Genomic DNA, 12,436 nt, shown 5'->3' with positions numbered 1-12,436 from the left:
AATTTATCTCTGTATCAGTGGATCAATAATGTTAGCAACCTACTCCAAGCAAGCCTGACTGCAGCTCGCGAAGAGTTCAAGCTCACACTATTTTTCTTTATCCAAAACATTGTGCATTCCGCTGGTGTTCAGGCTAGACTAAAAGACTTAGCTATTCAGAGGGATTGCTCCATTTTTGCATGGTAAGAACCCCTTGAAGAAGGAAAGCAATTAACCTCCATGAAATCCATGGAACGTATAAATCTTCCACACCTTTCTTCTGAATTTATATAAAAGCTGTAAATGATCAAGTCACAATAACAGCATTATGAGGAAGGTCACCTTTTTTTTCCTTTATATTCATCTGTGCAACATTTATGTGAATGTCTGAGTAGGGTCTCATCAGCCAGCAAAGAAAACAAATGTGGGATACGTCATTTAGTATCAACACATTCTAAAGATAAAGAATAAAATCAATGTGCAAAAATAAGGATTACACAGAGGGGCATCACCACACAGTGCCTCGACTGAAAATCTCCAGCTTTGGAAGGCTGGAACTTTTTTCCCCCATTACTTTCTCAAGATTTTGGTGACATGACCATCATTAAACAATGAATGAATTGTTTGGTACACATTCCATCCTTATTTACTTGCTGAAGGATGGATCCAGTTGTGCAAAAAATCATCTTATTTTTCTTGGGAAAGTATTTTCTGAGCAAATATTCAAGAAAGGTTACTGAATACTTCCCAAAATGAAACCCCCAAAGGTTTGGGTTGTATTTTGGGGGGAAAAATTATTTTGGTTTGTCATTTTCCCTTGATACGTAAATATGTTATGCCCTTCTTGGTAGATTCACATTGACACTACCTGACATACAGAATTGCTGGATTATGTCGAGCCTATCTGAAATACTGATTGAAATAAACTGTACAGCAGAACATCAATACACAGAACTGAAATGACAATGGCTCAGCTGTCGATATAATCATCTAAGAGAACAGACCACCAAAACAAAACCTGCAATGAGTTAACAAGCTCCATCCATCTTCACATTCAAGTATGAATAATTTCCTGAGCAACGGTGAGATGTTAAGTCATTGCTGAAGCCTCCAGCGTGCCTGCCATCATTCTCCAACTCTCCCCTTTCCACCAGGAATAGAAAAAGGCCCTGCAGTTAGCATCCTGGTTGGTTCTTCATCCATAGCATCATCTCAACACACAACTTGCCATTTTGCTCAGAAACAAGAAGCATCTTGCTAGTGCTGTAAAATGAAATGCATTTCATTCTGGAACACAAAAAGAAGACTCATTACCCATTTCCAAAGCAGAGTTAGATCTTTCCAATCTTTATGACCTTTAAAACAAATCCCAAGAAAGATGTGTTTATTTAGAAGCTGTGCTGAATTCCCTAAACAACCACAGTGAATAAGAGTCAGGAAACTTCTTTATTAATTTTCTACATGACTTACTGTTTTACTTGCTTTTGGTCATGTACTAGTTAACAGCAAGACGCTAGCTGCTCACCTCCTGGCCATAGCTGGCTGTACACACATGGCCCTGCCCCAGTACAGCACCCCCCAGCAGTGCCCACTTGCTACACAGTAAATTCCTTACCCAAAGCCTCCAACACCTCACCTCTTTGGCACCCAAACTACACACCATGCCCTGCTGGTTCCCCTGGGCCAATTTAGGCTTCTCTACCCAGTGTCACTATCCCCTTCAAGCCTTTTAATCCCCAATTTTTCCTAATCCAGACACCCTCCTGCCTCCAGCCCTCTGAGCTCTCTCCCTCCCTGGCCTCCTCCAGCTGGTCCATGCAGCCAGCCAAGCCCATCCTCTCCTCGACCTTCTCTGCAGCATTTTTAGGGGCAGTTCCAGAAGACCACGCCAGGCTGCTGCTAGGAAAGACTCACTGAGGCAGAACTTAGAGAGCTGAGAAACAGAACAGGTCTGGGAGAAACCAAGGGTGGTGTGGCAGCCCCGTCTGAGAAACAGTCTCCACTGACGCATGCTAGGAATGAAGAAGGCAAGCAGCTACAGACATAATTGGAGGCATTATGCTTGCAAGACCAGGAGCTGGAACATGACTAATGCATCTGAGAAAGTTGGTGTGTGTGCTGGAGGCAGGTTATCTCCTACTCTACCCCTAAGCGAAAATGCAGACAGCACAGGGAAGGAATGATCACAGACACCCTACCTCCTTCTTCCTGCTAGACTTATTTCCATAAGGCACCTTCGCTGACATGTCTCTTTCTGTTCTACAGCCTGAGAATTAGAGCGCAGCCAGGCAGTTTACAAAAACACCTTAATCTGCCATTAGCACCAAATCTTATTAGTTTCAGTATCTTTTATTACCTTCGTCCTTTTTTCCTTCATTCTCTTCACTTCTAATGAATTCTTTTCTTAGTGGTAATCAGCGAAGAATTAAAATGATTATTAGAAGAGGAACATCTGGAACGTGGCATGCATCACGCTAAACGAGCAGATTCTGGCATTACTCATCTTGATTTATTTGAATATAGTTGATCAGACAAGTATATTTTATTTTATATCTAGGTCAAAGTTTTAACATGACGTACTGGGATGGCTAGCTAGATGCTCATCAAACTTTGAAAACAGAATTGATGAAATCATGCCAAATGAAATCGACTTAGATGAAGCTGGAACAAAAACTGCACAGTGGCACAGTGCTGTTCATGCTCTTCTGAGTCACGCCTCACAAAAGGTATTTAAAATATAATGAGACCTCGTGCATTTGGAAGAAGGGAGGCAGTAAGTTTTTTAAATTTGCCAGGTTTGTAATAGAGATGCAATGAAAATTGACTGCATTTCCTGACCAGTGAACTTTCTGTCTCAGTAATTAAAGCATCTTGTATTACTGTAAAATAAATATGATCAAGTTTCAGGAGGTTTCAAAAGCAGCAGGCTGAGCTAACAGGGTGGATCACAGAGCACATCTACAGAAACCCTCTTCCATGAGCAATACTTTTTGAAACCCGGAGCCCCTGTAGAGATACGCAGGGAGAAACTCTAGTGGCAATGGCATGTGAAGATTAAGTGCTGGATCTACTGCAGGGACCCCTTGGAGAGCAGAGAAAAATTCAGCATTTCACAGGAGGCAGTTCCTTCATTTCTGTTGTGGAAGCTCTGCCAGCGGACACTTCGGAAGAGCCGTGCCAAACGGGGACGTCCAAGCATGCCGGGCTTCCCAGGCTCCCAGCCTCCCGCATCCCCTGCCACCACCTCTCCTCCAAAGCACCTTCTCCCCCAGAAACACTGCCATGGGGCACACCAGTGTGTGTCATCCTGTCCTCACTGCCAGCCTGCAAAAACAAACACCCCAGCGCTCCTGTCAGGAACAGAAGCAGATTTTCTGCTAGAATCATAGCTCCATCTGGCCTCCAGACCTACCAGGGATTTGTAGCTCGCTACAATAAATTATAATAGTGGGGGTAAAATAATGGAGATCTCTCTTCAACAGCTGAAAACTGATCAGAGATACTACAGTGCCCATCCTTTTGGCCTTCTGGACACTTGACTTTGTACACTTGATTGCACTAAAATGTCTATAAGCTATTCTTTCTTGCTGTAATTATACAGGAGAAGTTGGAAAATTTCAGCACTGAGCAAATATCATGGTACTTGACGGGCACTGTTAGACAGCCACACCAGCAGAGAATTTAAAAACAAACTAATAAGAACACACACCATTACCAAATATTTCTCATCCTCTGGTCTGAGGAGAATTGTCAATTAGATCACCTTGAAATAAAATTTCAAGGACTTGCAGTGTTTTAACCATCCTAAGTCTAATCAGGTAACAGAGCAGTAGAGGTTTGGATCCAGAAAACTTAGAATGTAAGAACGTGCAATTCTGCCACACACCTCCTTCTACTGTTCGCTGACCTTTGTTTCTTGTAACCAGCACTGTTAGCCATCAGGAAAACATTTCTGATCCAAGAATGAATGAGTTTAGGAGCTGAACTTCAGATCAGCGTTCATCTGCTGCTGATCATTGCTGTCCTTCCAGAGCACCTGGTCAATCACAGCCCAGCCATGCTCTCATCATGAGAAGTGGGTTTGGCAACACAAAGCCTCAGCAAAAAGAAGTTTTCCTGACAGTGAATAAGTAATGTTATTTTCCATCCATTGCTCTGCTCCGCTGTAACTACAGTTCAGTTGTGCAAGGGACCTGGGTGAATTCTGTGGAACGGACCCAAAGAAAAGCAAACAGCAAGAAGCAAGCAAGCATTGCTTACTAACATTTGCTCAGAGGCAACAGCAACTCCTTTTGCTGGCATTCACTTGCCAACAAGCACACATTGCAGAGATGCAACTTCAGAGCTAAAGTTGCAGAAATGCTCTTACAAGAGCAAGTAAATGAGGCAGACAGGAACCCGACCGCGCGATGCACAGCCAGATCTCAGCAGGCTTGCTTTGCGTCGGGGCTGCTGCTGCTGACAGCAGCACTGCCCAGCAGAAACCCTGCCCACCTCACTACGATGCAGCGATCCTCGGGGTGAGGCACCAAAAGGACACACCAGAGATTCCCGTTTTTCACCTCTGCTACACGAGCAGCCAACCAGACAGCTCAAGCCCATACTCACACAGTGAGCCATGCTTATATGAAAAAAGAGCTCTTACGCTGCAAGTGGCACATTTGCAATTAATACTCTTTCATTTTTTAATTATGCTTTAAGATACAGATCTGTGTTGATGTTCTCAGACAGATTTTTCAGCCATGGCTCTAATCAAGTCAACAGATCTGCCCTATTTTTAAACTAAGAGCGTGCTTTTCTCTTCTGCAGAAACTTCCCAAAGTTTCCCTGTCGTTACATCACTACTTGTTGTACCTGGACCCAAAGGCTGTGCTCTATTCACCTCAATAGTTACTGAGAATCAGTGAAATTTTCTATGTCAGATTCAAATACAAGTTTACCAGAAGGCAATCTATAACCATTACAGTAATTATACATTGGGGTTTACGCTCCATTTTGCATCTTTATTTCATATTTGCGCTACGTTCTGCATGTGCGAGAAGAGAAGCCAGCACCTAGGAGTGCACGGGTCACCCTTCTTGTGAAGGAAACTTGCTAGCAACTAGAAATATTTGAGGCCTGCCCACACAACTCTTGAAACAGGCAGTTAAAGAGGCAGGATTTTCTTTCAGAAACACCCACCCCATCTAAGTCCTCAGGGAGCGACTCTGCTTTAGCAGGTGACCCCAAGCAGGGCCCAGAGCTGGCCCCAGCTGCCCTCCGAAGCCATCCCCTCTGCTATCTGCATTCTCCAAGTACCTGCAAGTTGAGGATGCTATTCCAATACTGATTTTTTCTCCAAGAAAAGGGAAGGAATTCGGCACCCACAGCAGGACAAGCTGGGGACTGTCACCCGTACAGCCCTGAGCTCCCCAGAAGATACCTCGTGCTGCAGAGGACACCCAAGCTGCCCAAGGTGATGCTCCCAAAAGCAAGCAGTGCAAGAGTCTGGAGAATAGAAGGACCTAGACCAACAAGACATCTAGGCCTTGATGCCAAAGCTCCTAACCTATCTACAAAGACCAAACAAGAAAATAAGGAGTCTGATCGGCTCCTTTAATTTTATACTGATTTGATTGATTTGTACTTTTTATGCTTCTTCTAGGCCTGTAGATTTTTCATCAAGCTGCCAGTCTAATACAGTCAAAGGAACTAACAGTGATTAACAGTAGGAACTGCTTTTCATCACCAACCTTTATGTAAACAAAGCCTTTTTAAAACAGGGTGAGATCAGTAATATAATTCCTACTTTCCAAATGGGAAACAGCAGCAGTGATGTACTCAGAGAAGCCAAGACAGGCAGACAGCGCTGCTCAAGCCCGTCTCCTTTTCTAAGCAGCAGATGACAATGCACAACACGCAACAAGGGCTGCTTCTCTCTCTCTAGATAACAAGAAGTTTCTAAAAAAAGCGCTTAAATAAAATGTATAGACAGGCAATGAAATGAATCTGTGAAGGAGGCCAGTTTGCTGACTATTCCAAAATAAAAATCAGAACCTGTCTCCTGCAACAGCCTGCCCGATATTTCACAAACCTCCAACAACATTTGACGGAGCATCCAGAACACCACTATTTATTTGCTATGGCAGAGGAAGCATAAACAAACTCTGCCTGTAAATCATTTTCAGCAGAATTACATGTTTTGTGCTAAAGTACGGAGCTTGATTCCCTGTGGCCTTGTCTCTACCGCAGTCATTTACATCAGCACAAGGCATATCAATGGTATAAAGAACTGTTCTTCCATGTAGGAACATTTTACTTACATGATGTATTTCATCTGCACTGCTGTAAATGTCTCAAAAGGTGCAAGGCATGCATGTGTGAAAAAAAACAACTAAACCCATCAACACTAAAATCTGTCTATATACTGAAAAAAAAGCTAGGATGGGAACAAGACAGCTAGAATGGGCAGAATTTATTAGCATTATTTTATAAAGCTCACATATATCTTATATGTGGAAACATTGTTAAAAGAACCCTATATTATAAGGTCACGCAAGTTTAAAGCATGCATTTTAAAGCTTTAAAGGCATCTCAGAGTTACAGTTGCTTCAGCGGCCTTAATACAGCTATGAAGCTTGCTTTGGAATACAAAATTTAAATGCTCATATGATTATATATATATATATTTTTTTTTTTTACAGAGTCCTTCCCCCAGTGAGTGCATAGAAACTCTAGTTTCGACAGCTGCTAGACATCTATTAAGCACAACTGCTTTCTCATCGTACTTCCCCATTTAGCCACGGGTCTTGCTCACTGCACACTACTCCAGTTCCGCTCATCACCCTGAAGGACTGACTTCCTGCTGACCCTGCCTGTTTTACCACCACCACTGAACCCTATTGATTCACAAATATTAATTAGTTTTTGCACTATCACCCACGTTATACGTATTTGTAACTGATGTATAGAGAGAGCAACATCAAAAAGATACCCAGAGAATTTCAGGAACCCAGCTGAGAAGCGTATGACATGATCTTCTCTCTGGTTTAGCTGCGACCTGAGGTTGCAGTACCTAACTCCCAGCAAATCAGTACCCAAGTCTCATCCAGTAAAGGAGGATCTCATGATGACTGACAAGCAAGAAGCTTGGTTTAAGTAACTTCACAAAAACAGTGCAACAGGCAGAATCATCGGAACAGAAAGCAGTTCTCTGGGGCAGCTCTCACCTGCCTTAACCGTACCGTTTCTTCCCACAGTCACTTGCTTCACTCTTTGCACTTCTCAGCTGCTGAAGCAAACAAAGCAGGTGCAACAGTCTCCTTACACAGCCCTGATTTGTCTCCAGACTGGACTACTTTGTGCAATCAATAAGACTGAAGTATTGTGGAAAACTCATACTGCAATCATCGAGTTAGAAAGACAGTATCACAAATCAGAAACATTGGGGGGGGGGGGGACAGGGGGAAGCAAGGTCATAGAGACACCCTTCATTCCGGCATTTCATAGTCTTGTGAGCACTGACTGGCTTTTGTAGCTTTAACAGTATTCTTTGGAGCTATCTTATTACCTACAAAACAATCTAGGAAGCTCTGTAGCCTTTTAATACAGCAATTTTTAAAAACGCCCAAAGATTCCATCATGTGGCATAAAATCAATAGCCAATTCCATTTGAAATCTTGTGGTGCCTGCAACCAAGTTGGACAGACTATTCCTAGATGCCTCCTAGCAACCCAGGGGGCTTAGGAACGAAGCAAACTTCATCCCCAGCGCTGGTTTTAGCGCTAGGCTCAGCACAGGAGCCCAGGGCTGCAGACATAGGGACAGGGATGCTCAATCTTATGAAATTGTAGTCATCAAATTCAAGGAATTTATAGCATAATGCTGTATGGATTTCTACCTAGATGACAGAGACATAAAGACCAAAGCATTAGCTAAAAGTCATATTCTTGCTCCAAAGCATAGGACTACTAGAGTTCCTGAAGTAAAGGTCATGAAAATATTTACATGGGGGAGAGAAAATATTCTTTAATTCTTCTTGAGAAATCAGCTGTCCGTTCAGACCCATAGTCAGCCTAAATAGCTGAAGTGTGACAAAAATTATAAGCACCAGAAAAGAGGGTGTTAGTAATCAGGCAGCACAAACAGGTAGCATATTAATGTTGCCCAGTCTGTCACATGTTTACATGTCGATGTTTCTTCAGTCTTGCCTGACACGTTTGATCTAACTATGAAGTTAGTCTTGCTTTGAGCAGGAAGGTGAACTAGATGTCTTCTAGAGGCCCCTTTTAACCTGACTCTGCAAGGAGAGTTTTCAAAACACGTCTGTTTTCAGGTAGAGACCCGTCCTGTTTTGTCTGTTTTTTCATAAGACCCAGTGACATGAGCACAAATTCAAGGATTATAAGCAATGACTCCATACTCTCAGCATGGGAAACCACCAGAAAATGTTGACAGGCTTGAGTTCATTAATGGCATCAATTTCCCCAAACTTGTCTTTTCATCGTTCAGGCAGTTCTTAGACAGGAAACTTTGTGTTTACGTCTTCAGGAGCACCTTGCAAGCCAGAATCTATGGATAACAGCAACTCGGTCAAGCTTTTCATGATAATACTGTGCCCTAAATTACTGAGAAAAATGCAACTGTCTAGGATTTCAGTCAATTTATCCAAAAGAAAAAAAAATCCAGAAGGTACCAGATTTACTATTTTAGTGCTGTTTCCCTAAATCCACTTAAGCTGCAATGAGATTTGCCAATTTGTCATTTTGTTCCCCGTGCATCTGGGGGCAAAGTGCACTTATTCTGTATGTAACTGCATCCTTAATCGTGACTGAAATGTGCTTTTCATCTGACGTCCTGCAGAGAATTTAAACCTAGCTGCTTTTATTAACACAAGCATCTAATGCAGCTAGAATTTCAGATCAAGCCCTTGAAGCGTTGGGAATCATTATTCTCTCCTCGGGCTTGCCATAAACAAGCGGATCATGAGGAGAAGGAGCATGAAAGGGAGAGGGACGGAGAAGGACAGAAGGAGGAGTTCATTTAAATATGCTTTCACCATGTAAAAAGGCCTTTCTGAGCTTTCATGTATGTTGCCAGACCTAGAGTTTACCTGCAATGAGCTAGATTCTTGAAGTTATTTTCAGGAAATTAAATATATTAAAAACAGAGGAGTTTTACCTCTGAGAATACTGCACGTTCTCTGTAAATCAGTTAGATAACAGAATGAGGGAAGCGATGCTCTTCCAACCAACAATAATGCTCGTCCAGTCTAAGAGCTGGTGGAAGTCTTGGTATTCTATGGGTTGATGAGGGGAACTTAGGCAGAGAAGTAGGACGATGGCGAGGATGCGTACTGGATGGATACATTTTGAACCAGCATTGCTGCTCACCTCACTCTAATACTAGGATCTCAAACTATTCCTCATTACAGCAATTCTCTTAACTTTTCCATATACTGGCAAGAGTGAAAAGGACTAATAATTCTACTATTTAGAATACCATGGACTACATCCTTTCCCAATACTATCAACTTTTTCCAAACAAAGCAGTATTTTATTATAGCAATGCAAGTGAGAGGATGGGAGACAAAAGAGAACATCCCATAAGAAAAAATTTGCAGATGATGAGCAAAGAGGAAAATGGCACAGTGAGGAAGTGCTTTTCAAAAGAAAGGCTGCACCGGCCAAGAGCAGGATGTTCTTCGGAGGACAAGTTCAGATGGAAAAAGTGGACCTGAAATGAGGGACTGACAGGCATGACAGAATATGAAAGCAACAGTGTTCGCCTTACCATGAACATGCTGGGTCCTGAGCACTATTACTCTTTATGTGTAACTGTAGAAGGAAAGCACAGTCACTGAAAGGCAAAGGACAAGTCACAAAGGGAGGGAGAAGGATGCCTTGGAAAAACACAGACACAAACTCCAAAGGAAGGTAAAGGACAGTGACGTGCTAAACAACATCTCTGTGTAATTTAGCAAGGCTTTTCCAGAGTAGAGGAAGAAGAAGAAAAAATATCCTGAAATCACATTCATTTCAAAACAAAACTGCAGAGAAGCCACGCACAGGAGTTGGAAAAAAAAATCCAGCTCTAATCTCTCTACTGGGAAGCAGAGAGACTCTTGCCAGAGGAACAATACTCTGGGCCTTATCATAATGAAGTTCTCAGTTTAGCAGCAGAAGAAAGCTTGTCTTTCTGTGATTCTTTGCCTCTGCTGCATTACTAATTCAAGCATTGCTGAAATGAGTTACAGGACAGGCAGCCTGTGATCCTTTCTGCTGCTTCTTGATATTCGTCATGCAACGTGTACTGTTCTCATTGGGAAGCTGGGGACCTGCAAGGTGTCTGAACTGACCATAAGCGTCCAGCGTGCAGGACGGCAGCACGCAGCATTCATGCAAAGCACTCACATCACGATGTTTCTCTATTCACAAGGCAGAAACGCCAACTACTGCACTCCTCCACCTTAATTCCACATCTTCTCCATGCCTCATCCCAGACACATCTTCTCTCCCCGCTATCTGAAAACATCTGGGACACACAAAATACATACAGGGCACCAAGCGGGAAGTCCTTGATACATTAAAAGGGTTTCACTTGTAAATGTCAATACAAGGAGTGTGACACGTGGCTCCAACTCGAGCCCGGTCAGTCACGACCCTGCCCTTCTGGCACTGCAAGCAAGACGTGCTCCTGAGTATTGCCCACCAGTGGCATCAGATAGGCTAAGCCAGGCCAGTTTAATCCAGCCAGCAACCGGCCCCTGACTTGACATTGGAGCGTAGGGGGTGTTGGCTGCAGGACCATGCTGCCCTGTTTTTGCTCTCAGTCAGCAGAGAGCTTGCTTAGAAAGACTCAGGAAAGTGGGACTGTGGCCAAGTGTCCCTCGTTCTGGAGTAACAGCAATTGATCATAAATCTGCAGCATAAATTAGCAAATCATCAAGCATTAAACAAATAGTGGGAGGTGGCAAACTCTAGAAATGCAGCTCTGTGAGAAAGGATGACATAGGATGGGGTCTTCCTTCAGAGGTACAACAGAGGAGGCATCTGCTCAGCTTCCTGGCATGGAAGAGGTGGCAGGGACAGGGCTGGGTCTGAGGGACAGGACTGCCAGTCAATGGCTGGGCGTGAAGAGACGAGAGATGAAGAAGCAGAGCTCGGGAGGAAAAAGCAGCAGCAAGAGTTGGAGCCAACTCACATTCCCTCCCCTCTATGGAGCGGCTGTCTTCCAGTTAGGAAAGCTGAAAGGCAATGCGAGAGACCGGTGTCATAGGGGACCAGAGGTGCCACTTCCTTTGTGTGAAGTCTGACAAATGTTTGTGTTTCTCGCTTTGAGGTCAGTGACAACTGTGCTTTACTTCAGATGCCTTCAAGAAATGAAGAAATGACTGGATGGAACAGAGCAGCTGTATACAATTGCATGAGTTTCAGTTCTTGGCTTCTGTCTGTGCTAGGGGAAAAAAACATTTAAAAAGTCGCACTAGACCAACTGTGCTGTAACATGGTGGTTTTTTTACCCATTAGAGGAGTGAAGTATACCAGAGTGTTTTAAATGAACCAACATGTAAACCTGGAAGGAACAAAAAAATGTAATTCTCAAGACTGGATGCTACCATGCAGCCACAGCACATGTAATGTACAGTGTGCTGCCTTGCTGTATTGTATTAATTGTCTTAATTACTACAGCAGAATTAATACAGACATGAAAATGACTGCAATCAGCGTCCCACAGCCTCTCAAAGCCTCTGTTATGCAGCAAGGTCTCTAAGCAGGGATCTCTGCCTGGTGTTTGGAGATCTGTCACATCCCATGCATCTGACACAAGGCACAGCCAGTTGGCTGCACCTCCTGCGGGCTGGCTCCCTGCCCCTGGCTCCGAGGCCCCACACCACGCTCAGCCACATACCCCAGCTCACGGGGCGACATGTTAGTGCAGAAGACAGACCAAAGCTCTGCATCTGCACAGCACCTCCACGGGGGCAGGACTGGGGAAGGCTCCTAAGGGTACGGAGACAGTTTGACACCAGCACGAGGGATGCGTTCCCAGAGCTCCAGTCCTGACCAAGGAATGTCAGGGGACAGAAGATTACAGAACTGGTGCAGCTGTGGCGTGCCAGAGCCCCCTCTGTCCCTCCTTCCAGCAGGTACCCACCTGCAGCAGCAACAACGGGGAAGCAGCCAGAAAAGGCTTACTTCAGAAACGGCGTGCAAGCTTTTGGACCTCTAGCCCAGTAGGTCACCAACTCTGACTTTTTTTGTTTCACTCTTCTTAGCAGGATTCACACAGCTGATCACTTGAAAGCAATTAATCAGTGTCCTAAATTCCACCTGCCAACGAGCCCCTGTGCGCAGTTTTCTTAAGAGAAAAAAAATTAAACTTTTTAATTAAGTTTTTTCCATCAGAAATCCTGCCCTGCTGATAATGGCCAGGAAGGTATGCAAAAGTAATTACTCACACAATCTGTTTTTCGCAT

At 43.7% G+C, this 12,436-nt stretch overlaps 1 protein-coding gene across 7 annotated transcripts in view; it reads right to left on the bottom strand.

Annotated features, from left to right (window-relative positions):
• Window positions 1-12,436, bottom strand: part of RGS6 (regulator of G protein signaling 6) — a 265,022-nt gene that overhangs the window by 170,630 nt on the left and 81,956 nt on the right. The gene's annotated exons all lie outside the window — the stretch shown is intronic.

The sequence above is a fragment of the Anser cygnoides genome, chromosome 5, assembly GCF_040182565.1.
Source record: "Anser cygnoides isolate HZ-2024a breed goose chromosome 5, Taihu_goose_T2T_genome, whole genome shotgun sequence".
NCBI classification, from domain to species: Eukaryota; Metazoa; Chordata; class Aves; order Anseriformes; family Anatidae; genus Anser; species Anser cygnoides.
This window is presented reverse-complemented; position numbering and strand designations above follow the sequence as displayed.